The 5,635-nt window shown below is 39.3% G+C and overlaps 1 long non-coding RNA gene across 1 annotated transcript in view; it reads left to right on the top strand.

The window, feature by feature from the left end:
- Positions 1-2,177: 2,177 nt before the first annotated feature.
- Positions 2,178-5,635, top strand: part of LOC117952521 — a 15,722-nt gene continuing 12,264 nt past the window's right edge. The window contains exon 1 of the long non-coding RNA XR_004658433.1: positions 2,178-2,241. This is a non-coding gene — a long non-coding RNA (uncharacterized LOC117952521). The remainder of the gene's footprint in view (positions 2,242-5,635) is intronic.

Here is a 5,635-nt window from a genome sequence, read left to right as displayed (position 1 = left end):
ACAGGAAATCATTCCTACAATAAAACTCTCTAACACATCATCACTGGGTGCTAGATAATACTCTGAGACATCACAATACTGCACTAAGTGCAACCTGCACAATAGCTTTTTCTACATATTTCTCACATTATTTAAGCAGTTGCACATTTTTCAATTCCCAACTTGTATATATTCAAATAGTTGTGCTTGTATTTCATCCTATTATTATTTCATGTATATTGTTGTATGTATGTATATTGTTTCCTAGTATTTCATTTATATTTATATTCTGTGCTGTGTGACTGATTTTGCTGCTGTAACACTAATTTCCCATTTTATTGGGATCAATATCTATCTATCTAACAGCTGTTTGGATTGCAATCTGATAATAATAATAATCTGATAAAACGGAACATTGTCTGGCCCAGGTTAGTCACTTACCCAGTTTCATCACATGTAAAGATTACTCAATAGTGTACATGCTGGCAATGAAAACAGGAAATGTGTGTGGATGTCTGTCTGAGATTTCTGCTGCCAACTTAATAGTACATGTCCATATACTACGCGTTGTTTTCATGGGATCACTCTGTTCCCCGGCATTGCACGCTAGTGGGCTTGCCACCAGTTTCTCTTGCAATGAAAACAGTCTTCACCCTCCAACAACCGTGATGGCTGCAGCTGATTGGACGAACGCATCACGTGGGGCTGGCTGCTCTTTAAACATTTTAAGCGAAGAATGGGCTATGCAGTTGCTCAATCTGTCTTTATTTCAGATGGACAAATGTCCTTTTTAAATGTTTTTGTCAGCTTTGGAGAGGCGCTGAACCGGCCGCTGCGTATTTGCATGATATTGGCTGGATCCAACTTCATGCAATGGACGCAGGCAGATTTATGCTTCTGCGTTAAATCAACACAATGGGTACGTAGGCTATGTTGGTACGTTGGCATTCTGACTCTGCACAGTATATCGTGAGGCGCAAAAAATACAGGTCGCAGCTTGGTAGTGTTGCTTTTCCCCCTAAGTCGTTTCCTGGTTCTCCTTCACCACAAATAACATGAAATAGAGGAGAGGGTTAACTTTTTCTGCTACAGATTTCTCACCCTGGTCAGAAAGCACTACGCCTCTATAGCCGGTACTAGCTCCAAAGCTTATAGCGGTCACCCTTTCACTGGCAAGTACGAACGTCAGGACACTTGCTATGGTGAAAGCTCTGCGTGCAGCCTCCCCAGAACCATAAATCTCCCTCAATACAATGGGATTTTATTTGAAGTGCTTAGATCATCGGAAATGGCGTGAAAAACTCAATCTGTCTTTCCTGTCCCAGTTAAGGCAGAACAGAGTTGATTCAACAGTAGTTCTGAGGTCTTACTGAAGAAATAGTTCCTATGACTACTGTTCAGTGAGGTGTGTGTGTGATTTTGCAGGGCACGGTTCCTGGATCTGTCAAGAACTTTGATTGAAGTGCAGCTGCAGCAAAAAAGTACAGCTAGATTGATGAATGTTATGCTGAGTCTGAGAGGTCTTCAAGTGGCCTACTGGATGGATATAATGTCATGTTTCAAACTGGGGGAAAGAGCTTTGGAAGGTTGAATCTTAGTGTTTGAAAGCTTAAAGTACAATAAAAGGTTTTGGTTCAAATCTCTGTAAACATTATTTTGTATTTGACTTTTCCTTGTGGAAAACAAATGCACTGGGAGCCCAGTGATACATGTGAAACTCTCTAATAAAGGGGTTTGAGGAATGACTGTAAAAAGAGCTGCTGTTGTGACCTCCCTCCTAACACAGAATTTGGCGGCCTCATTCTTTGTCACCTCACTTCCTCGTTTGTTTTTGTGATAATTACCACTGGCATGAGAGGTACAAACATAATTGTCAGTCTTTATGAGCTGCTTACGTTGTCAACCTTCCGCTGACGTCAACTACATTATATCCATTTCAAGCAAAACAGAACGAAAGCAAAACTGACTGACTGACATGTGAAGTGCATCCTTCTTAGCAAACAATTAGTTTTCAGAAATGTCTCATGATATATAAGTATATTACTGAACTTGAGCTTTTGTGTGTGAGAATTGTGGGAGTTGTACCATGCTAAATGGCAAGCATATCAGTGACCCATTTGGTATGTCTCATGTAACAAAGCTGACGTTCTGATTAGGTACTACGACATCTAAGACAGGAGAGAATCTATCTAGACAAGGGGCGTCAAACTCAATTTCACTAAAGGTCACACTGAAAATTGAGAATCTCATCAAGGGACAGATGTGTTAGTTGATTTGAAATGCTTTCATTTCATTGAAGTCAAGTTATTCGTTATGTTATGGTCTTCTTGCATACTATATGACAGACATATCAAATTGATGCTTTCTGATAAATATTTTAAAAGAAGGCTGTCTCACTCACAACAACCTGCTTCACTGGCCTGAAAATGCAAACTCTCTGGTTCTGTGGGAATTCCTGAGTCGCAAAGTCAGCAAATCAGCCAAATTCTGTGTTGAACATGCACATTCAGTGTTGAGTTTGAAAAACCGTTTCCAATCTTTGTGGTTTTTTGCACATCTGGGTCGGACCAAAATGTATTGTGAACCTATTTTGATATGTGGGCTTGATAAAAATGTATGGGTTGCTGGATTTAGCCTTTTTGCAACCAATGCCAGAAGCAAAGATGACATACCTACTACCTACATATACATACTTTGCCTCTGTGCTCTGCTCCCTACTTCACGGTTTCACCTTTTATCATGTGTAGGCAACTTTTATAGATCCTTGCGTCCTTTGAACATCACATTGCCAGCTACAGTGCTAATAATATGTTTAAACATTCCACAAGAATGCATGTTACATGTGTGCAGCGAAGGGTTGCTACGGTGCTAAAATGACCATGTTATATGGTCAGTTGTGTGACATTTCATTTATATTTGGCTTGTTTATGTGCAGAATTGGAATAAGTCAATGGAGGGTAATATTACACTGCAATTTATTCTTTTTCATTATTATAATTTCAGGAGACAAACCAAATCTAAATCTGTCAACGCTGAAGGGCACTCCGGGGGGCTCATGCAAGCTATAGCATTCACAAAGATTGGACTTCTAATAGATGAATCAACAAAACTAGAAAAAAAAATGAAATATGATATATAAAAGTCTTTGTTGCAATGAGGTCTCAATTAGAAGCTTCTGAAGTACACGTCCTTAGGCTACTTGTTCAAAGGTCGTTGCCCGGTCCCAACCATCCATATTATTAAGACCAGCTATATGAAGACTCCCAACCAATTTATTTCTCATTACTGGAAGGTATCATTCAGACAAGGTGAAATAGAAATGGACACAAATGCAAGTCTTCAATGTATTTGCTGTTCATTGCATTACTGTTGTTACAGTAAAGGTGTCCTTCCACAGTAAAGGCAGTAGTATTAAAGTTAATAAACCAAGTTCTCCACACATGGGCATATGTCTGAGATGTACAGACAATCCAAGCTAACACGATCCACAAATTGCCCTGGGATGAACATTAATACATAATTGTGGAAAGACATTCTTGTGTTATGGATGAGATGATGCAATTTCATTCCAAGAACAATAATTAAGAGCGCCTGGAGCTACCCCGATTCAGGGTAAGGTGCAATCTCATCTGTCAGCCCAAATCGTGTCTGTCAAATGGAGAGTCCTTTTTACATCCCTAGAGACAAACATTGCTTTAGCAAATAAAATGCATCATCTTGTTTAAATGCTATAGGGAAAGCATACGGTCAATAAGGTAATTGTATGTTAAAACACCGCTGCAAATGAAATTATTTTCTTACTGTCAATCCTCTCCGCTCTTGTTGAAGATTCTATCGAATGCGTTGATTGCCTCTTATCATACAGAGCAAAAGATTTATGTTGCAGAAGTCACTTTCTGAGGTCAAAACTGATTTTTTTTCTTCTCTAAACCATACCTTTGGTCGTTGCACATTTTGTTACAGAGTAGTAACCCCATTTTAAGTATAACGCTGAAGATTTATTTTAAAAATCAAACTAAATTTTTGATACTATCGATGGTCAGCATTTTTGTGCAATAGTCATTCAACGTGTTTACATTCAGTAACTAGCTCTGTAGTATTTTTCATCGCCAATTAGCTGAAAGACCAGTGTTTCCCATCATGCCTTGGGTCTTGCAGTTGGTGAAAAGCAACTGCCTTGCCTGCCTCTCGAATCTGCGGCCGCCTTGATCCCGTGAGGTTGTCGTTGCCCGTGCGTGCATGACGTCAGAGCAAGTCGGGGTCAAGTCAGGCACAAATCTAATCGTCATGCACAGACCTGGCTTATCTCAAACAAGCCAAATGTTTCACTAGCCTAACCTTGACAACTTTACGTTATATCTATCTATCTATCTCGCTGTATCATGGTCGCGCGAACACAACATCTCACAAAAATCTTTTCAAGTCATTCAGTTTCTTTCCAATGACCGCTTCCCAAACTGTTTCCAACTACTGCGTGCCAGGTTAGTAACACCTGGAGCATGTAAAGGACTTAATGTGCTAAATGCACTCATCTTCACACTCCAACCTCGTCTACATCTTTGCTGTAGTATCAGAACATCACACTTCCTGCATTGGAACAAAAAATGATGCCAGCAAGCATGGTGAATCTTTGATTTCTCCATAGAAAATGTGCCAATGTAAATTCCAGTTTTACAAACATACTTTGTATGAGAAAGGGATGCTGTGATCCGTTAACTCCGAAGCTCAAAAGCAGGTTACCTCCTTTTACTGGAAAAACTGAAAATCGGATTTATTACACTGCACTGCTGGTCCATTTCTGACACGTTATTGAAAGTCGGGTATTGATTTAAATTCAACGCCCTCCAAAATCTGGAGTCATTTCTGGATAACATTGACACGTACTTAATATCCTCCCTTTATTCTCTGCAGGGAGAAGGTGACTGTATTAAAGTACAATTTCTCTTTTTTGGTAAAAAATGCGAAGCCTGCGTCAAAAGCCCACTCTGAGTACACAAATCAATACCGTTCATGCAACTGGAGACAAACACTGCTCGAAAGTCATTGATATCCACAAATAGGAATATCATTCTCATCATGTCTGGTGTAATCAGGTCAGATTAACCCTCCTGCTGTCCTTGGATCAGATTGGACCCATTTATTAAAAAAGGGGGTTCTTTTAATTCAACTGTCAAAAATAAATTATATGGATGGTTGCATACAAAGCTCTACATAAGTGAAATAAATGATCAGTTCACTACTTTCATTGAATTTGGGCGTTCATAAAATGTTAAAGCATTTGAAAAAAAAAACGATAATAGAACGTTAAAGTGACAAATGTTGGGAGGGAACAAAAACATTAAAAAAATTGCCGGAAAAATTAACAATATAGTAAAAAAATGACAAATGGTGATAAACATGAAAAAAACAAATTGTTGAAAAAGACAAAACATCGTAAGAAAATGTTTGAATATTGAATTTTGACCCAGAAAAGCAAAAAGTTGCAAAGTTGTCGGGAAGCCAATTTAAAGGGTTAGGGAACCATCTTGTCGATAAACTACAACACTCACAGAGGAAATGATGATGGTGAGTGATGGTCCGCCTGAGCCTGATCTGGAACTAAAGCACCACTGACCACTGGGCTGGAAGAGCTGCCGATATATGGGGGGGGGGGGGG

The sequence above is a fragment of the Etheostoma cragini genome, chromosome 11 (genome assembly GCF_013103735.1).
Source record: "Etheostoma cragini isolate CJK2018 chromosome 11, CSU_Ecrag_1.0, whole genome shotgun sequence".
NCBI lineage: Eukaryota > Metazoa > Chordata > Actinopteri > Perciformes > Percidae > Etheostoma > Etheostoma cragini.
The sequence above is the reverse complement of the archived record's forward strand: the minus strand, read 5'-3'. Positions and strand labels throughout refer to the sequence as shown.